The sequence below is a fragment of the Myotis nattereri genome, assembly GCF_964212035.1.
Source record: "Myotis nattereri genome assembly, chromosome: 15".
Taxonomy (NCBI): domain Eukaryota; kingdom Metazoa; phylum Chordata; class Mammalia; order Chiroptera; family Vespertilionidae; genus Myotis; species Myotis nattereri.
In genome coordinates, this window is record NC_138090.1 from 44,105,621 (window position 1) to 44,128,135 (window position 22,515).

Below are 22,515 nucleotides of genomic sequence, written 5' to 3' on the forward strand. Positions count from 1 at the left end.
CACAGTGACTGCACCAGTCTGTATTCCCACCAGCAGTGCACGAGGGTTCCTTTTTCTCCACATCCTCTCCAACACTCGTTGCTTGTTGATTTGTTGATGACAGCCATTCTGACAGGTGTGAGATGATACCGCATTGTCGTTTTGATTTGCATCTCTCGTATAATTAGTGACTTTGAGCATGTTCTCATACATCTTTCCGCCTTCTGTATGTCCTCTTTCAAAAAGTATCTATGTAGGTCTGTTGCCCATTTTTTGATTGGATTGTTTATCTTCCTATTGTTGAGTTTCATGAATTCTCTGTAAATGTTGGAGATTAAACCCTTATCGGTGATATCATTCACAAATATGTTCTCCCATGTAGTGGGCCTTCTTGTTGTTTTGTTGATGGTTTCCTTTGATGTGCAAAAGGTTTTTATTTTGATGTAGTCCCATTTGTTTATTTTCTCTTTAGTTTCATTTGCCCTAGGAGGAGTATCAGAGAAGAAATTCCTTCGGCATATGTTTGTGATTTCGCTGTCTGTGGATTCCTCTAGTATTTTTATTGTTTCCCATCTTATGTTTAAGTCTTTTATCCATTTTGAGTTTATTTTTGTGTATGGTGTGAGTTGGTGGTCTAGTTTCATCTTTTTGCATGTATCTGTCAAATTTTCCCAACACCATTTATTGAAAAGGCTGTCTTGACTCCATTGTATGCTCTTGCCTACTTTGTCAAATATTAATTGGGCATAGTGGTTTGGGTTGATTTCTGGGATATCTATTCTATTCCATAGATCTATATGTCTGTTCTTGTGCCAGTAGCAAGCTGTTTTAAGAACAGTGGCTTTGTAATACAGCTTGATATCTGGTATTGAGATCCCACCTACTTTGTTCTTCTTTCTCAGTATTGCTGCAGCTATTTGAGGTCTTTTTTTATTCCATATGAAATTTTGGAAATATCTGTGAAATATGCCGTTGGTAATTTGATGGGGATTGCATTGAATCTGTAGATTGCTTTGGGTAGTATGGACGTTTTGATGATGTTGATTCTACCTATCCATGAACACGGTATGTTCTCCATCTGTTTATGTTTTCCTCTATCTCTTTTTTCAGTGTCCTGTAGTATTTCGGATATAAGTCTTTTACCTCCTTAGTTAAGTTTATTCCTAGGTATCTTAATTTTCTTGGTGCAATGGTAAATGGGATTGCTTTTTTAGCCTCACTTTCTGTAAGTTCACTATTGGTGTAAAGAAATACCATAGATTTCTTGGCATTAATTTTGTATCCTACTACATTGCCGAATTCATTTATTAAGTCTAATAATTTTTTGATGGAGTCTTTAGGGTTCTCTATGTACAGTACCATGTCATCTGCAAATAAGGACAGTTTTACTTCTTCTTTTCAAATTTGGATGCCTTTCATTTCTTCTTCTTGTCTGATCACAATGGCTAGTACTTCCAATACTATGTTGAACAGGAGTGGTGAGAGGGGGCATCCCTGTCTTGTACCTGTTCTTAGGGGAAATGGTTTTAGTTTTTGCCCATTGATTATGATGTTGGCTGTGGGTTTGTCATATATGGCTTTTATTATGTTGAGGTATGATCCTTCTATTCCTACCTTGCTGAGAGTTTTTATCAAGAAAGGGTTTTGGATTTTGTCAAATGCTTTTTCTGCATCCATTGATAAGACCATGTGGTTTTTATCTCCCAATTTGTTTATGTGATGTATTACGTTTATTGATTTGCGGATATTGTAGCATCCTTGCATCCCTGGGATAAAACCTACTTGGTCATGGTGTAAGATGTTTCTGATGTAGTGCTGGATCCAATTTACTAGGATTTTGATGAGGATTTTGGCATCTATGTTCGTGAGGGATATGGGCCTGCAATTCTTTTTCATTGTGTTGTCTCAATCTGGTTTTGGTTTTAGGGTGATGCTGGCTTCATAGAATGAGCATGGAAGTGTTCCTTCCTCCTGAATTTTTTGGAATAGTCTGAGGAGGATAGTTTTTAGTTCTTTCTTGAATGTTTGTTAAAACTCCCCGGTGAAGCCATCTGGCCCCAGGCTTTTGTTTGCTGGAAGCTTTTGATGACTGCTTCAATTTCTTCCATAGTTATTGGCCTATTGAGATTTTTGGATTCTTCCTGATTAAGTTTTGGAAGGTTGTATTTTTCTAGGAATATGTCCATTTCCTCCAAGTTGTCTAGTGTGTTGGAGTAGAATTGTTCATAGTATTTTTTAATAATCCTATGTATTTCTGCGGGGTCTGTTGTTATTGCTCCTCTTTCATTTCTGATTTTGTTTATTTGGGTCCTCTCTCTTTGTTTCTTGGTGAGCCTGGCTAGAGGTTCATCAATCTTGTTTATCCTTTCAAAGAACCAGCTCTTGGTTTTGTTGATCTTTTGTATTGTTTTTTTGGTCTCTATGTCGTTTATCTCTGCTCTGATCTTTATTATTTCATTCCTTCTTCTAACACTGGGCTTTTCTTGTTGCTCTCTTTCTAGAACTTTGAGTTGTAGGGTTAGGTGATTTATTCTCATTGTTTCTTGTTTTTTTGCAGTAGTCTTGTAGAGCTATGAACTTCCCTCTCAAGACTGCTTTCGCTGTGTCCCATAGGTTTTGGATTGTTGTGTTTTCATTGTTGTTTGTTGCCATGATGTTTTTTATTTCTTCTTTGATCTCACTGGTAACCCAGTCATTGTTTAATAACATGGTATTTAGTCTCCATGTGTTTGATTTTTTTGGATTGTTTTTATTGTAGTTGATTTCCAGTTTTATGCCATTGTGATCTGAGAAGATGCTTGATATGATTTCAATCTTCTTTAACTTAAAAAGACTTTGCCTATGACCCAATATATGGTCTATCTTTGATCATGACCCATGTGCACTTGAGAAGAATATATATTCTCTGGCTTTGGGGTGAAATGTTCTGAAGATGTCAATTAATTCCATCTGAACTAGTCAGTCATTTAGGATTGATGTTTCTTTGCTGATTTTTTGTTTAGAGGATTTGTCCAAAAGTGACAGTGGGGTGTTAAAGTCCCCTACTATGGTTGTACTGCTGTCAATCTCTCCCTTGATCTCCTCCAGAAGTTTTCTTATGTGTGTGGGTGCTCCTATATTGGGTGCGTATATGTTTACCAGAGTTATTTCTTCGTGTTGGATTCCTCCCTTTAGTATTATGAAGTGGCCTTCCTTATCTCTTTTTATGATCTTCACTTTCAGATCTAATTTGTCAGATATAAGTGTTGCTACCCCAGCTTTCTTTTTTCATTTCCATTCGCCTGTAAAACCTTTGTCGATCCCTTTACCATCAGTCTGTGTGCATCTTTTTTTTTTTTTTTTTTGAGGTGTGTTTCCTGTAGACAGCAGATATATGAGTCATGGTTTGTTATCCACTCAGTTACCCTATGTCTTTTGATTGGGGCATTTAATCCATTTACATTTAAAGTTATTATTGAAAGATCCGTGTTTGTCGCGATTTTTATTCTATCCTCCTTGACGCCATTTTTATTCTTTACTCCTGTGTTCCTTCTTTGTTTCCTATTTTTTCTTTTTACAGCAGACCCTTTAGCATTTCTTGCATTGCTGGTTTGGTGGTAATAAACTCCCGTAGTCCTTTTTTGTCTGTGAAGCTCCTGATTTCACCCTCAATTGATAGCCTTGCTGGGTACAGTATTCTTGGATTCAGACCCTTCCTTTGCATGACATTGTATATTTCATCCCATTCATTTCTTGCCTGATGTGTTTCTGTTGAGAAATCAGTCGCTAGTCTCGTCTGATGGGGGATCCTTTGTAGGTAACTTTCTGTCTCTCTCTGGCTGCTTTTAAGATTCTTGCTTTGTCGTTGGTGTTTGCCTACTTAATTATAACGTGCCTTGGTGTCACTCTTTTGGGGTTCATTCTGTTTGGGACTCTGTGAGCTTCTTGTATTTGTGTGAGTTTTTTCTTCCCTATATTAGGGAAGTTTTCTGTCATTATTTTTTCAAACAGGCTTTCTCTTTTTTTTTTATTGCTTAAAGTATTACAAAGAGTATTACATATGTCTCCTTTTTTCCCACCGCCCTTGACAATCCCCTGGCCTCCCCTACCCCCCAGTGTCTTATGTCCATTGGTTATGCTTATATGCATGCATACAAGGCCTTTGGTTGATCTCTTACCCACACCCCTCCTGACCTCCCACCATCCCTGGCCTTCCTGCTGTAGTTTGACAGTCTGTTCGAGGCAGCTCTGCCTCTGTATCTATTTTTGTTCATAAGTTTATAATGGTCTTTATTCTCCAGAAATGAGTGAGATCATATGGTATGTTTCCTTCATTGACTGGCTTATTTCACTTAGCATAATGCTCTCCAGTTCCATCCATGCTGTTGCAAATGGTAAGAGTTCCTTCTTTTTTACAGCAGCATAGTATTCCATCGTGTAGATGTACCACAGTTTTCTAATCCATTCATCTACTGATGGGCACTTAGGCTGTTTCCAGATCTTAGCTATGGTGAATTGTGCTGCTATGAACATAGGGGTGCATATATCCTTTCTGATTGGTGTTTCTGGTTTCCTGGGATATATTCCTAGAAGTGGGATCACAGGGTCAAATGGGAGTTTCATTTGTAGTTTTTTGAGGAAACTCCATACTGTCTTCCATAGTGGCTGCTCCAGTCTGCACTCCCACCAGCAGTGCACAAGTGTTCCTTTTTCTCCACATCCTCTCCAACACTTGTCGTTTGTTGATTTGTTGATGATAGCCAGTCTGACAGGTGTGAGATGGTACCTCATTGTTGTTTTGATTTGCATCTCTCCGATGATTAGTGACTTTGAGCATGTTTTCATATGTCTCTTGGCTTTCTGAATGTCCTCTTTTGAAAGGTGTCTATTTAGATCTTTTGTCCATATTTTGATTGGATTGTTTATCTTCCTTTTGTTAAGTTGTATGAGTTGCCTATAAATGTTGGAGATTAGGCCCTTATCAGATATGACATTGGCAAATATGTTTTCCCACACAGTGGGTTTTCTCGTTGTTTTGTTGATGGTTTCTTCTGCTGTGCAGAAGCTTTTTATTTTGATGTAGTCCCATTTGTTTATTTTCTCTTTAGTTTCCAATGCCCTAGGAGCTGTATCGGTGAAGAAATTGCTTCGGCATATGTCTGAGATTTTGTTGCCTTTGGATTCTTCTAGAATTTTTATGGTTTCCCGTCGTATATTTAAGTCCCTCATCCATTTTGAGTTTATTTTTGTGTATGGTGTAAGTTGGTGGTCTAGTTTCATTTTTTTTTGCATGTATCGGTCTAATTTTCCCAGCACCATTTATTGAAGAGTCTGTCTTGACTGCATTGTATGTTCTTGTTTCCTTTGTCAAATATTAATTGAGCATATTGGTTCGGGTTGATTTCTGGGCTCTCTATACTAGTCCATTGATCTATATGTCTGTTCTTGTGCCAGTACCAGGCAGTTTTGAGAACAGTGGCTTTGTAATACAGCTTGATATCTGGTATTGAGATCCCACCTACTTTGTTCTTTCTCAGGATTGCTGCAGCTATTCAGTGTCGTTTTTTATTCCAGATGAATTTTTGGAGAGTACGTTCTCTGTCTGTGAAATATGCAATTGGTATTTTAATGGGAAGTGCGTTGAATTTATAGATTATTGGGTAGTATGGACATTTTAATGATGTTGATTCTACCAATCCATGAACATGGTATGTTCTTCCATCTGTTTATGTCTTCCTCTATCTCTTTTTTCAACATCCTGTAGTTTTCTGAGTAGAGGTCTTTTACCTCTTTAGTTAAGTTTATTCCTAGGTATCTTAATTTTTTGGTGTGATGGTAAATCGGATTGCTTTCTTAGTCTCTCTTTCTGTAAGTTCATTATTGGTGTATAAAAATGCCATAGATTTTTTTAGCCTTAATTTTGTATCCTGCTACATTGCCTAATTCATTTATTAAGTCCAATAGTTTTTTGATGGAGTCTTTAGGGTTTTTCATGTACAATATCATGTCATCTGCAAATAAGGACAGTTTTACTTCTTCTTTTCCAATTTGGATGCCTTTTATTTCTTTTTCTTGTCTAATTGCAATGACTAATACTTCCATTACTATGTCGAACAGGAGTGGTGAGAGTGGGCATCCCTGTCTTGTTCCTGTTCTTAGGGGAAATGGTTTTAGTTTTTTCCCATTGAGTATGATGTTGGATGTGGGTTTTTCATATATGGCTTTTATTATGTTGAGGTATGTTCCTTCTATTCCCACTTTGCTAAGAGTTTTTATCAAAAATGGATGTTGGGTTTTGTCAAATGCTTTTTCTGCATCAATTGATACGACTATGTGGATTTTATCTCCCAATTTCTCTATGTGATGTATTACGTTTATTGATTTGCAGATATTGTACCATCCTTGCATCCCTGGGATAAATCCTACTTGCTCATGGTGTAGGATGTTTCTGATGTACTGCTGGATCCAATTTGCTAGGATTTAGTTGAGTATTTTGGCATCTATGTTCATGAGGGATATGGGCCTGTAATTCTCTTTCATTGTGTCATCTTTATCTGGTTTTGGTATTAGGGTGATGCTGGCTTCATAGAATGAGCTTGGAAGTGTTCTTCCTCTTGAATTTTTTGGAATAGTCTGAGGAGGATAGGTTTTAGTTCTTCCTTGAATGTTTGGTAAAACTCCCCTGTGAAGCAATCTGGCCCTGGGCTTTTGTTTGCTGGAAGCTTTTTGATGACTGCTTCAATTTCTTCCATAGTTATTGACCTATTGAGATTTTTAGATTCTTCCTGATAGAGTTTTGGAATGTTGCATTTTTCTAGGAATATGTCCTTTTCTTCCAGGTTGTCTAGTTTGTTGGAGTAGAGTTGTCCATAGTATTTTTTTAACAATCATTTGTATTTCTGTGGGGTCTGTTGTTATTTTGCCTCTATCATTTCTGATTTTGTTTATTTGGGTCCTCTTTGTTTCTTGGTGAGCCTGGCTAGAGGTTCCTCAATCTTGTTTATCCTTTCAGAGAAGCAGCTCTTGGTTTTGTTGATCTTTTGTTTTGTTTTGTTTTGTTTTGTTTGTTTTTGTTTTTGTTTTTGTCTCTATGTCGTTTATCTCCACTCTGATCTTTTTTTTTTAATATATTTTATTGATTTTTTACAGAGAGGAAGGGAGAGAGATAGAGAGTTAGAAACATCAATGAGAGAGAAACATCGATCAGCTGCCTCCTGCACATCTCCTACTGGGGATGTGCCCGCAACCCATGTACATGCCCTTGACCGGAATCGAACCTGGGACCTTTCAGTCCTCAAGCCGACGCTCTATCCACTGAGCCAAACTGGTTTCGGCTCCGCCCTGATCTTTATTATTTCCTTTCTCTGCTTACACTGGGCTTTTCTTGTTGCTCTCTTTCTAACTCTTTGAGTTATAGGGTTAGGTAATTTATTATCGTTGTTTCTTGTTTTTTGCAGTAGGCTTGTAGAGCTATGAACTTCCCTCTCAAGACTGCTTTCATTGTGTCCCATAGATTTTGGATTGTTGTGTTTTCATTGTCATTTGTTGCCATGATGTTTTTTATTTCTTCTTTGATCTCACTGGTAACCCAGTCATTGTTTAATAACATGCTATTTAGTCTCCGTGTGTTTGATTTTTTTGGATGGTTTTTATTGTAGTTGATTTCCAGTTTTATGCCATTGTGATCTGAGAAGATGCTTGATATGATTTCTATTTTCTTGAATTTAAAAAGACTTTGCCTGTGACCCAAAATGCTGCAGACCAAGATCAACAGTAATTGATATAAATGTGAGAAGTCTTGCAGAAGGCTGACCAGGACTCCTTTTGATATTCACAGGGTGAATATCTACATTTTATTACCTGCTGATGACTCAGTGGCCTAAAGCAAACTCCCCCAAGTCCTGACAATCTTACTGTTTGCTAAGCATTACCATTGATATGTCTGTTTGCATTCCTAAAGGCAATAGTGTATTCTAGCTAATAAAAACAGCTGGGAATGGAGCAACAGAGAGAGCTTGACCATCATGGTTAGGCTGTTCTCTGGTTCCCCCAGTAATTATAAAAATTAATATTCCATCTTGTGTGTATCATTTGCATGTCAGCCCTCCCTCCAAGTCTTTGAACCCATGAAAGCCACGCTGGCCATGGACTCTCGCACCAATATATGGTCTATCTTTGAAAATGACCCATGTGCACTTGAGAAGAATGTATATTCTTTAGCTTTGGGGTGAAATGTTCTGAAGGTGTCAATTTATTCCATCTGATCTAGTGAGTCATTTAGGATTGATATTTCTTTGCTGATTTTTTGTTTAGAGGATTTGTCCAATGGTGATAGTGGGGTATTAAAGTCCCCTACTATGATTGTATTGCTGTCAATCTCTCCCTTGATCTCCTCCAGAAGTTTCCTTATGTATTTGGGTGCTCCTATATTGGGTGCGTATATGTTTACCAGAGTTATTTCTTCATGTTCGATTGCTCCCTTTAGTATTATGAAGTGGCCTTCCTTATCTCTTTTTATGTCCTTCACTTTGAGATCTGATTTGTCAGATATAAGTGTTGCTACCCCAGCCGTTTTTTTTTTATTATTATTATTTACATTCACCTGAAAAACCTTTGTGCATCCCTTTACCATCAGTCTTTGTGTGTGTATCTTTTTTTCTGAAGTGGGTTTTCTGTAGACAGCAGATATATGTGTCATGTTTTCTATTCCACTCAGTTACCTTAAGTCTTTTGATTGGGGCATTTAATCCATTTACATTTAAAGTTATTATTGAAAGATCCTTGTTTGTTGCCATTTTTATTCTTTACTCCTATGTTGCTTCTTTGTTTCCTATTTTTTTTCTTTTTACAGCAGACCCTTTAGCATTTCTTGCATTGCTGGTTTGGTGGTAATAAACTCCCGTAGTCCTTTTTTGTCTGTGAAGCTCCTGATTTCACCCTCAATTGATAGCCTTGCTGGGTACAGTATTCTTGGATTCAGACCCTTCCTTTGCATGACATTGTATATTTCATCCCATTCATTTCTTGCCTGATGTGTTTCTGTTGAGAAATCAGTCGCTAGTCTCGTCTGATGGGGGATCCTTTGTAGGTAACTTTCTGTCTCTCTCTGGCTGCTTTTAAGATTCTTGCTTTGTCGTTGGTGTTTGCCTATTTAATTATAATGTGACTTGGTGTCAGTCTTTTGGGGTTCATTTTGTTTGGGATTCTGTGAGCTTCTTGGACTTGTGTGAGTTTTTTCTTCCCTATATCAGGGAAGTTTTCTGTCATTATTTCTTCAATCAGGTTTTCTATTCCTTGCTCAGTTTCCTCTCCTTCTGGCATCCTTATTATGCAGATGTTGTTTCATTTCATGTTGTCCCAAAGTTCTCTTAGGCTCTCCTCCTGCTTTTTAATTTTTTTTCTAGAAGCTGCTCTGCTTGGGTATTTTTTCCTACCTTGTCTTCTAGCTCACTGATGTAGTCCTCTGCTTCTTCTATTCTACTGTTGATGCTTTCTATTGAGTTCTTTATAGCAGTGATGTCATTTTTCATTTATCCTCAGTTCTTCTTCATTTCCTCTTGGTTCTTACACATATTGTTGAATTTGTCTTCCATTCTTTTCATCCACCTTATGACCATTTCTCTGAATTCTTTCTCTGACAGGTTGCTTGCCTCCATTGCCTCCATTTCATTTACTTCCTTTTCTAGTGATGCCTGTTTTTCTTTCATATGCAGGCTGTTTCTTTGTCTCCCTATGACCTCTCTTCTCCAGGTGTTTAGTTATGTAGTTCTCTATCTCTCTGCTGCATTGATTTAAAGGCACAAAATACAACACAACAAGGCACAACGCACCAGGCACTGAACACAAATGTATTCATGATACTAATAACCCCAAATAAAGGTGATCACCAGAGAAAAGAGAATTAGGGGATAAGGATGAAAAAAGAAGAGAAAAAGAAAAAAAGGAATGCAAAAATGAAATTGGGGAAAAGGAAAAAAAAAAGTAAGAGAGAAAAGAAAGAGAATGAAATAGAGGAGGGGAAGAAACTATTTACATGGGGAGAAAACTCCAATAGAACAACCACTAATCCCAACAAATTCCAGCAAGAGATACCTAGAAATGAATGCAAACTACAAACAACAACTAATATCAAGTGAGGCAAGGGAAAACAGAAGCAAAAAATAACGTAAAAAAAGCAATGAAAAAAGAAAAAGTGAAGCAATCTCACAAACAAGCATAAAAAACCCAATATAATTAACAATCAAACAAACAACAAAATGTCAGAGAGAAAAAAAATTTGGATAGCGAAGAAAGAAAAGAGAGAGGTGTATATGGACTTAGAGCAAGGGATTGGAAATTAGATATATAAGTAGGGTGAAATTTTAACAGGGGGTAAAAAGACGGAATAGGGAAAATCTAAAGCAGGAATAGGGTAAGAGAAACAGGACAACACAAGTAGAAAAGTGAGGAAGAGAGTTTTGGCATAAAGGTAAAGTTGAGATAGAGTAAAATGATGCTAAAGAAAAGATGAAAATAGAATGTAGAACACTTATCCCAAAATAAAATAAGGAGAAAATAAAATGACACTTTTTTAAAAAAGGGTAAAATGGTAGTAGTAATAATACTGGTTAAAAATAAAAATGTAGTAATTAAAAAAGGTAAAATCAGGTGATGAAAAAAAATTAGTTTCTTAAGTAAAAGGTGAAAAAAATAAAAATGTGAAGTAGTGAAGGTCCTTCACTTCCCATACTCTTCTGTTTGGCACACCTTACTCCTGTCAGGTACTCAGGAAAGTGTTGAAGTTCCCTATGATACACTGTTCCTCCGTGTTATAAACCACAGTCCTGATTTTAAAGCCGGCAGTATTTCTTTGTTTCCCAGACTGCCTTTATTTGTATTTACAGAAGAGTCAGTTTATGGTCCATCCCCTGGATGCCAGTGTTTCTGGATTGAACTCCGAGGCTATAATTCCTCTCTAGCCAGTATTTAGGTTTTGTTTTCCCTATCTCACTTAATACTGGTTTGGGAGAGTCCACTGCTCCAGAGCTTGTTCCTTGATCATTACTCCCGCTCTGATTCCCAGGTTCCACAAAAACAACTTCCTCCTGCAGTCTCTGTGAATGAACCTAATTGGGCAATCCTATGTATTAGGTGCGTGAGCTCACAACCTTCCACCATCCAGCTCTGTGCGAAATTCTCCCAAAGTCTCTTCCACATGTCCTCTCTCCCCTGGCACTAAGCAGCCGGCACACTGGAAAAATCCAAGGCTGCCTTTTTGCACCCAGTCCAGCTATGAGCTGATTATTAGAGTTCCCTTCTGCCAGAAGCCCTGCGGAGCCCCTTCCACACTTGCAGATCACTCTGGCCCCAATGGCCTCAGACTTTGTGGGGCGCAGACATTCCACACGAATTCCTCTCTCCAACCTAAGTCACAAACCGCACCTTCATCTAGGTGAAATCTGACCTTTCTGTGAGGAAGAACAGGGCTCCTCTGAGTCCACTTATTCGCTCACCTTGAGATCCGGTGTTCCTGGCTTGGTACCTGATCCCTGGGTATCCTCCAACATTTTTAAATGGAAAGAATCAAAAACATCTCACACATCCTTTATTTCACTCTAGCGTACTATCACATTATTACTGTTGTTGCTCTGTGGGTTACTGGGTGCCTCCCCCACCAGCATGCCATGTCCATGAGGACTGGGATTTTGTCTGCTCTGTCTCACACCTGCACCCCCAGTGGTTAGGGCAGTGTCAGCAGATGGTGAGCAGTAGGTTGGTCTTCTTTGATAAGTGAGTAAAGAAGTTACACATGTGATCATGGTTGAAAGGGTGAAATATGGAGCGTCATAACCTCATCTAACTGGGATTCAGTCCTAGACTGGGGGACCAGGGAGACTTTCCTGAAGAGTGGCATCTGATAGAGCAAGAGCCCAGGCTAACCGAGAGCTGATGGAGGGGCAGGCGTAAGAGTTCCAGGCAGAGGGCACAGCAGATGCAAAGGCCAGGAGGTGGGAAAGTCGAGGGAAGTAAATGAGTTAAACTGACTCATTTGGGTGGTTAAATGAGCTAATAGACCTGAAGGGCCCAGTACACAGTGTGCTAGAGAAAGGCCAGCCATTGTCATTATTGCACATCCAGGGTCTGCCCACCTGGGAACAACAATAACAGAATAAAGGGGTTCTTCCCTCTCAAACTGCACAAGCAATTCATGACATCAAGCCTTGATTACACCTTGACTGTGGTATAAGTGGCAGGCGATAAACCACATATATGTAAATACACACTCCCTGTCATGCAAAAGTTTCTCATGTGTTTTGTAGTCCCTCTCTCTGCACCCCACCCCACAGTCATCAGGCAATCACTCCTCCTGTCTTTCGTGATAGATTACTTTGCAATTTCTAGAATGTTATATACATGGAATTATATCATATGCTCTCCTTTTGGTATGGCTTCTTTCACTAAGCATAATGATTTTTATGAGGTGAAATTCTTATAACAAGATATTAATCCTTTTAAAGTGAACATTTCACTGGCACTATAGACACAATGTTGTTCAGTCACTAGGTTACCTAGTACTAAAACATTTTCATCCCCCAAATAAAACTCTGCATCCAATGAGAGGTTGCTCCCATCTCGCCAGCCCCTATCCCTGGACACCCGCAATCTGAATTCTGTCTCCTTCTCTTTCTTGTCCCTGTTTTCTGTACCATCTACACTGTCAGCCTGTACATCTGGTGCCCCACTTGTCCCAATGTCAGGGCACTAATCTAAGCGTTTACACCTTATTCTTCCTCTAAACTGCATTTCTCACCCCTCACATCCTTCTAGCTCTGGGGGAATGGCACCCCAATACCACTGCACCAGCTCTAGTGGCTGCTTTCTCAACAGGTAGGTCAGCCCCCCTCGTGTTCCTCAGCCCAACCTAAACCCACACATAGAGAGCCTTCCTACATTAAAGCCCTCGGAGCCATTGAACTCATAAAATGCCTCACACCCCCAAACCTCCCAAGCTTTATAATTTCCCATCCTGACTCTGAACAAACCCCATCCCTCCAAGACCCCTTCCTATGCTCCCTTCTGCTTACCCACAATCCAACATTGGCCAGGTCCAAAAATATTCCACCGTATACCCCAGAGGACACAATGAGCAGGAAACAAAACAGAACCAGAAGTGAGATTTATTTCCATTTCCCAGGATCTCCTTGTTAACTCTCTAAGGCCAGACACATTGAGTTTGCAAAGGAACAACAAAAAGAGACAAAGAATGAGGACCCTGATGTCTGGCCTGAGCTCTGGGTCATGGATGGCTGGCAACAGGGTCGTCCAGTGTAGGCCTGCGGGTGGCTGACATCATAGGGAGGTGCATATTTACTAGAGTTGTTCTTTTATCACTGAATATTTGTTTAATTCTCTGTGATATTGTTCTTCAAAGGTGCAGTGAAAGTGAATATAGAATGAGAACACTTTTGTTGATTAGGGCGTGTCTTCTCAGATCTGGTGCAAGGGCCACTCAGAGGCAACCGGGGAAAGATATGGGAAGTCAAACCATCACCACCTGTGAACCCCACTTCAGAAAAGAGGAAGAAAAATGGGGAACATTTATTTGGAGGATTGTAGCTACATAAGGAAAGAAATGAGAACATTTGAAAATATGATAAGGATTGACACTGTAAGATGACAGGTTCAGCTAATTACAGGTAGATGATGTCAAAGTAAAACTTGAGCCAGACAAATTCAGGGAGGCAAGAAAGTCCTTATACAAGACCACGCAACAGGGCATTGAGACTGACCTCAACACCCCTGAAAGAAACGGCTGGGGAGATTTTAAGAACAAGAGAAGGAATCATAGGCATCTGTGTTTGCTAATCGGATTGACACAAGAGATATATTAAACTCATGAAATCCTGACAGGAGGGTTTTCATTATTGTTACATTTAAACCTCGCTCAAGGATAAGTTGTTTTGTTTTGTTTTGTTTTTTTTGATGAGAGAGAGAGAGAGAGAGAGAGAGAGAGAGAGAGAATAATCAGTTGCCTCCCCTAGATGCCTTGACCAAGGATTGAATATGCAAACTCTAGGTGTTTAGGAGAAAGTGCCAACCAACTTCGCCACACTGGTGAGGGTAAGCAGGATCTTTTACATCTTGGTTTTAAATGTCCCTACCCGAGTTAAGCTTCTACCCTTCCTCAGAGCCTGAGACACAGAAAACAGGAGAATTAAATTTTAACAGAATGGACCCAAACCCTCTATGCAGATATTCAATGAATCATATAAATGACAAGAAGTTCTGTTTATTAAAAATACACTTTTATTGATTTCAGAGAGAGGAAGGAAGAAGGAGAGAGATGTAGAAACATCAATGATGAAAGAGAATCATTGACTGGCTGCTTCCTGCACACCCCTACTGGGAATCAGGCCTGAAAGCCAGCTTGTGGCCTGACTGGGAATTGAACCATGACCTCCTGGTTCTTGGGTTGATGCACAACCACTGAACCACTCCAGCTGGGAGGCAAGAAGCTTTTAAGGAGACTTAGGTATATTTCAAAAGGACAGAGAAAGAATCTGCAATTACGAATTGCAGTTGCATTTATTTCTAAAGGAAATGCTCTAAAAACATAGTGGTAAGAGGCCCAGTCAGGAAGAAAGGTTAGAGACTCTGAGGGAATAATGAGGCCTCTGGTTCATAACAGCTACTTTCTGCACAGCAGAGGGAAACACAACTAAATCCTTACAGCCAACACACAGTTTGCATCACCATCAGTTCCTGCAATTTATAAAAAAGTGCAAGTTCCCAGCCATTTATAAATAGATGCAAAATAGTTGAGAGACTGAACAGAGATGGCATCTGATCTCCCAGAAGGCTGTGCTTCTGTAATTTTCCATGCAGACATTACATTTCTCTACAGTCACCTTCCCTTTGATAAAACATCATCTCCAAGGAAGAAGAGTATTTTGGTCCTATCACATATAAGTCTGGTGTCATTCTATTTGTCCTGATTAATGACCTAAGTGCAGAGGAATGACATTCACCTTATAGTTTGCTCTGATGCAGGTTTTTCTATGAAGCCTGAGATGGGAGATTTAACAGCCTCTTGAGATTAGGAGCCCCTGTCCTTTCACTCAGGTCCAAAGGGAAGCCCTTCCTTCCCTCCCAAAGCGCTATCCTCCCTAGGAAATCTTGGCCAGTCTCCGACTCCCAACCTCCCTTCCATTCCCAGGGATTGTCCCCTCCTTACCAGCCAGCAGGTACCCCAGCCAGGGGAATAGTCCACTGTGGGCAGGGGCTGCAGGGAACTCCATGGTGACCGCTGCCTGCTCTGTCCCTCCTTATAATAGAAGAGTTCGAGGTCCAGTAAGGCTACCAGCACCTCTGTCCAGACTGATGGGATGTGCTCTCCCTCCTGCCTGTGTGCTGAGTCTCCTGCTGGGGCAAGATAACGTCCCTGGTCATGAGGGCCAGGGTGGGGTCAGGGCCCAGGACCCTCCCTCTCCCTCCCCTCATTTTTGCCAACCCTGTTGTCCCTTTCAGTTTACCTTTACTCTATAATTTGGAAACTGCTGAAGCCTCTGACAACACACACACATACAAACACAAACACACACATGCATAGACACGTGCCCAGAAATGCACTGGCCTGGGGCTTCCAGTTCCTGGTCATTCTCCACAGCTCCCTATCTGTGCACATTTGACTTTTCCCTTCAGAGCAAGAGGCCTGGGGCCACCTCAGAAAAATTGTCACAGGGATGCCCCGGCTCTGCATTGGATCTCCTGTGAAACTTTGTAAGGATTGGGATGCCCAGGTGACATTTTAGAAAGGCTGCTTCAGCAGCTGCCCAGCTACATGGATGCCAGGATGAGACGCTATGATGTGAGGTTGGGGTGCCCTGCCCCTCTTCTGTACACAAGGTGAGTCTCCAGATCCTCTTAAAATGCAGATTCTGACGCAGCTGGTGTGCAGTGGACCAGAAACTCTGCATCTGACGAGCTCTCAGGGAAAGTGGATCTTACTGGCCTGTGGAGCCCACTTGCAATAGCAAGGCTGATGAGGGCACATGTCCCCGTGAGAGGGTGACCCTCTCACCCCAGCATTGGCCCCTGCTGCATCTTGGTCTTGGGTCTGTCAGCACCACACAGGGAACCCCACAGGCCCCAAACTGGGGATTATTTCTGTTTGTGACACAGAAACCCAGCTGGGCACCAGGTCTTCCCTGTGTTCTAAAATGTGCTGGGAAGATGGTATTTCCTCTCAGCAGGAAGGCCACAGAAGACTGTGGGGGGTGAGAAGGTGTCAAGCTGGGTGACAACTGCAGAGGGGACCCTCCCTCTATCTCAGGTTGTCACCAGCCTGGGTGTTGTTTCCAGAGACAGGGACTCCAGCACCACAGGGAGCAGAAGGACCTGCAATTTCTAGGTGTGAAGGGTAAGGTGTGAAGCAAGGACTATGGTGGGAGCTCAGGTGGCTGTGGGCTCCATGGTTCTTGGGGAATGTTTTCAAGGAGACCCTCCCTCTCTTTGTTGGTTGACCCTGTTCATATCCGCCCTGACTGTACCGGCAGCCCCTGTCCTCTGCCTGGGGGACTTTTATGAGGTCACCTTGCCTTAACCATGTGTGGTTCCAGTTATGAGGAGGGGAGCAGCATAGAGATCCTTGAAAAATCGGCTGCCCCTTGACCCTGTCAAGGTCAGAAATATCCAAACCTGTGGAGGATTGTTATGAGTGTTTTAGCTGAATTGGTGTCATATGACTGCAAGCAAGATCTCAAATCCTGAGAAGAACAGCAGTTTTGTAGCTTATTTTATACATTATAATCAAAGGAGAAGATGAAAAAAAGTTGCATGAAATTTATTGGAAAGTGAAGGAAAGCATAGCAGGGAAATCTGTAGAAATAAATAAAAAGCAAAATGGAAAAACACATATTATTTTTACATTGGAGGATCCAGGATAGTTAACATTTCTAGCAGGTACAGAGGCTGTGCAGGGAGCCAGGCAACATGAGCACTCTCTGGTCTTGTACTCTGGCACCACAGGCTCTGCCTTCAATGGGCCAGGCAAAGAAAATTTGCTGGAGGTATGTGATGTCAAGGTATGATATCAATGATGCATGAGAACAGGGAAAGGGCTCACTTGAGGTAAAGTCTGACATTTGCAAAGGAAGTTGTAGGCCTGGGACATGACCACCTGCCATCACCTGCCCAGTGAGGCATTTGTGATCAGACAACACTGTGAGTCACTGAGCTTCTCAGGCCTGTCATGTGGCCTCCTGGGCTTATCAGGTTCCTTGCACAGCCCCGTTTTCATTCACAGTTTCTGGAAAGAGCAGGTGGAACGGCGTAGACATGACGGAGGGGCCCAGAAAAATTTGTTGGTCAGGGAATGGAAATAGGTCTCCTTCTGCACCTCCTTAGGCAAAGCCCAGTTCCAGTGTGGATTTCCTGTGTTTTGTAGGTGCGTCTCAATATCGCCCCCTGTAAGGCAAAAGGAGACCTGCAGGTAATGTCAGGTACTGCACTAGGAATGCTGACCAGCCTCCAGAAGGTGGGAGCTTACTGTGAGCCCTGGACAGAGGTGAGCTCTGATTCTAGACTAAGAGCCACCCATCCGGGGCTTGGTCCCTGTGTGTCTCATGCCTCCTGACTGCATCCCAGGGCAGGCCGGGCCCAGTGAGAGGACTGGCTTTGTCCAGAGCTGTCCCCTCTGGTGGATGTGCTGTTTCAGGAGGATGTGCAGTTCCAGGTTTTCAAAGCTAAGGCCTGGTAAGGGCTCTTTTGGGAGAGGGTGCTGGCCTGGATGGGTGATCCCCAAATTCCCTCCGTGTTTCCCATCACAGCATTGGGATTTTCCATCGAGTCCCCAGTGTCCCAGTTTGTCATCTGCTCTAGGCCTCCCTACAGGGCCCAGTTTCTGGAGCAGCTCCACATGCAGTGTCAACCTGCTTACTCTGTGGGTTCCTCTGTTAGGGGAAGGGAGGCTCCTGTATGACCCTCAGCACCTATGAGATGGAAACAACCCCAGATCCTGAATTCTCCTCTCCCATCTTGTTTAGGATGTTCCTCTTGCTCCCAAGGACACCGTGGGCTGGTGTGATGTCTTTAGGGGCCACAGGCAGCTGTATTCAGACCAGGGACCTTGGGGATAGGTAGTCATCCCCTAATTCCCTTGAAGGGATTCTACCTGGGATGGAGAATGTCTGCCAGGTCAGGGATCTGTGATAAGAGGAAGATCATGGGCTGCTTTCCAGGCCCTGAAGAGATGAGATGCCACTCAGAGGGTGGGGGTGTGGAGAATTGTGATTTTCTGGGAATAAAGAGGGGTCTGGCCCCTCACTGTTAGGAGGTTCCTCTCCCCCTTCATGATGGTAAGTGGGGTAAAGACCTGACCCTGAGACATTCCCGTGCACAAAGGGGCTGTGGCCCCCTCTCAGGCTGACAACAAGGCCTTCGTGTGGATCAGGAACATGATCTGACTCCAAGTGTCACACAGGGTGACAGGCTTCCATTGTGTGGTTTCCCTCACAGATTTATTGAGTTTTTACTGAGCATCTGTGAACTCCACAGAAATCAGAACCTGCATTGCCCCTGCACTCATGGAGTTTACCTTGTAAGGAGAGACAGGCTCTCAGATAAATCATAGCACTAAGAATACAATTATAATCGAGAGAAGGGCCATGAGTGGAAAGTTCTGGTGCATCCAGAGCATGTACTTGAGTCTCAGCTGGTCAGGGGATCCCAGAGAGAACTGATTAATTGATCTTCTTGCTGAGATCTGAAGCGTGAGTGGTCCTGTGCCCCTTGAAGGACAGGGGGTGTTGGGGAAGAGCTGCCTGCAGAGCACCGGCCTTTTGTGAGCAGATGCCTGGCTGGATGTAAGAGCTGAGAAAGTACAGTGTGGGCAGTGGAGAGCGAGAAGGACTGAGTGATGCTATTGAGGTTGGGCCCTGCTGGGCTGTGGGTGCTGCTCAGGACAGGTCAGCAGCCACCTGGGGAGGCTCCCAGCTTTGGACTAGCTCTGCTGCCCTCTGGTGGACTAGCAGCTAAATGTGCAAGAAAAGGTCATGTTACAGTTGGGTATTTTTTGACTTTTGTATTTTTCATTCAACTTACACTTTAAAAAATATTTCATATATATATAAATATATATAAATTTAACATGTTTATTGAATTTTAGTTGACATATAATAAAATTAACATATTGAAAACATGCAATTAATTAAGTTTTGCTAGTGTATGCACCAGAGAATTTCTTACAATGAAAATAATTAACATGTCCCTCATTCTGTTTTTTAATTCTTTATTCTTGAAAATATTACATATGTCACCTTTTTCCCCCATTGACCTCTCCCAGCCAGCCCCCACCCCCCAGCACAGGTCCTCACTCCCATATTGTCTGTGTCCATTGGTTATGCTTATATGCATTCATACAAGTCCTTTGGTTGATCTCCTACCACCCCCCTCCCCCCTCACGACCTTCCCTCTGAAGTTTGATTGTCTGTTCAATGCTTCTCTGTCTCTGGATATATTTTTATTCATCGATTTATGTTGTTCATTATATTCCACAAATGAATGAGATCATGTGATACTTATCCTTCTCCAACTGGTTCATTTCGCTTAGCATAGTCCATCCATGCTGTTGCAAATGGTAAGAGTTCTTTCTTTTTTATAGCATCATAGTATTCCATTGTGTACATGTACCACAATTTTTTATCCACTCAACTGCTGATGGAAATTTAGGCTGTTTCCAAATATTAACTATTGTAAACTGTGCTGCTATGAACATAGGGGTGCATACATCCTTTCTGATTGCTGTTTCTGATTCCTTGGGATTTATTCTGAAAAGCAGAATTACTGGGTCAAATGGGAGTTCCATTTTTAATTTTTTGAGGAAACTCCATATTGTTTTCTACAGTGGCTGCACCAGTCTGCATTCCCACCAACTGTGTACAAGGGTTCCCTTTCTTGCCAGCACTTGTAATTTGTTGATTTTCTTATGACAGCCATTCTGACACGTGTAAGGTGGTACCTCATTGTTGCTTTTATTTGCATCATTCAGATGATTAGTGACTTTGAGCATGTTTTCATATGTCTCTTGGCCTTCTGTATGTCCACTTTCGGAAAGTGTCTATTTAATTCCTTGGCCCATTCTTTAATTGGATGGGTTATCTTCCTTTTGTTAAGTTGAGTGAGTTCCCTATAAATTTTGGAGAATAAACCCTTATTGGATGTAACATTGGCAAATACATTCTCCCATGCAGTGGGCTCTCTTTTTGTTTTATTGATGTTTTTTTTTGTTTTTTGGTTTTTTTTGTTTTTTTTTTGCTGTACTGAATCTTTTTATTTTGATATAGTCTTATTTGTTTACTTTCTCCTAAGTTTCTTTTGTCTAGGAGCTGTGTCCATAAACATATTGCTATGAGACATGTCTGATATTTTGCTACATATAACATTTTCTAGGATTTTTATGGCTCTGTGACTTACATTTAAGTGTTTTATACATTTTGAGTTTATTTTTGTGTATGGTGTAAGTTGGTGGTCTAGTTTTATTTTTTTTTTCATATATCTGTCCAATTCTCTCCCATTTATTGAAGAGACTGTCTTGAATTCATTGTATGCTCTTACCTCCTTAGTCAAATATTAATTGAACATAATGGCTTGGGTCAATTTCTGGGTTCTCTGTTTTGTTCCATTGGTCTATTCTTGTGCCAGTACCAGGCAGTTTGAGAACAGTGGCTTTGTAATACAGCTTGATATCTGGTATTGTAATCCCTTCAACTTTGTTCTTCTTTTCTTGCAGCTATTTGGGATATTTATTATTTCATATGAATTTTTGGAGAGTTTGTTCTAGGTCTGTGAAATGTGCCATTGGTATTTTAATAGGGATTGAATTGAACCTATAGATTGCTTTGGGTAATATGGGCATTTTAATGATGTTGATTCTATGGATCCATGAACATGGTACATTCTTCCACTTGTTTGTATCTTTCTCTATCTCTTTTTTCAACATCCTGTAATTTGCCAAATACAGGTTTTTACCTCCTTAGTTAATTTTATTCCTAGATATCTTAATTTTTTTGTTGCAAGGGTAAATGAGATTGTTTATTAGTTACTCTTTCTCTGAGTTCACTATTGGTGTATAAAATACCACAGATTTCTGAGTGTTAATTTTGTATCCTGCTACATTGCCAAATTCATTTATTAAATCTAGTAGTTTTTTTATGGAGTCTTTAGGGTTTTCTAAGTACAATGTCATATCATCTGCAAATAATGACAGTTTTACTTCTTCTTTTCCAATTTGGATACCTTTTATTTCTTCTTCTTTCCTGATCTCTATGGCTAGCACTTCCAATATTATGTAGAACAGGAGTGGTGAATGTAGGCATCCCTGTCTTGTTCCTGGGAAATGTTTTTCGTATTTGTCAATTGAGTATGATATTGGTTATAGGTTTTGTTATAGGTTGACTCAGCGAAATAGACCACCGACTCAGAATTTAAATTTAGGAACCTTTATTAAGCTGGCCAGCTGTCTGCAGTCCCAGCACCCCGCCAAAGCAAAGGCGGAACTGCAGCCCTGACTGCAAGAGTTACAGCATATTTATTTGCAAAAACTACAAAGTTACAAAGCCTTGTTTACGCAATTTGTTCCCGACACAGTATAGCATTATCACCTTCCTATCTATGTTTTCCTGGAACAGAGAGCACAGTAATGTTGAGGAGGGACCATGAGACCATATCTCAAGGCCTGACCTGATGTCAGTACCTTCCTATCTGTCTGTTCCAGGAACAGACAGTACAGCGCGCCCCGATATGCAGCCCAGTACATTCCCTACTGGTCTTAGTGGGAATCAAATCTTTGATTCAGCGTCCTCCTCTAAGATTCTGGAGTATTGGGTGTATAAAACCATTAACTTTACAGCCTGTATTTGATTTTGTATGAAATTGAGGAGGCATCTGGCAATGCAGGGGCCAAATATGAGCCCTAGGAGGAGCAGAACGACTGGTCCTGCCAAGGAGGAGAGCAGGGTAGTTAGCCAGGGGGACCAGGAAAATAAATTCTCATACCAATTGCCTTCAGCCCTTCTAGCCTCTTCTCGGTCAGCCAGCCGTTTTCGCAGCTGGCTAAGGCTTTCCCTGATCACCCCCGAGTGGTTGGTGTAGAAACAGCAAGACTCTCCTAGAGCCAGACAGAGGCCTCCCTGCTTCAGGAAAAGCAGATCTAGGCCTCTTCTGTTTTGTAATACTACCTCAGCAAGTGAACCAAGGGAGTCCTCCAGTTGGCTAACAGATTTTTCGAGAGAGCTTAAATCTTGATCTATCTGCCTACTTAACTCTTTATAATTCTGGTGGCCGGTTGCTAGGGCGGCTGTTCTGACGGCCGTGGACCCTGCTAGTCCTATTCCCATAAGGAGGGGGACTAGGATGGGGGCCCTTTTAATCCTTCTGGATTCGAGGTTTAAATGTTCTCGGCCCCCTTCTCCCGAATAGTAATATACTTGTGGGAGGATATGAGTTAGAATGCATAGTCCAGGGTCCATCGGATTCTGGAGGACTGGAGAGAAGATGCAAGGAGTTATACCAGTTGTACAT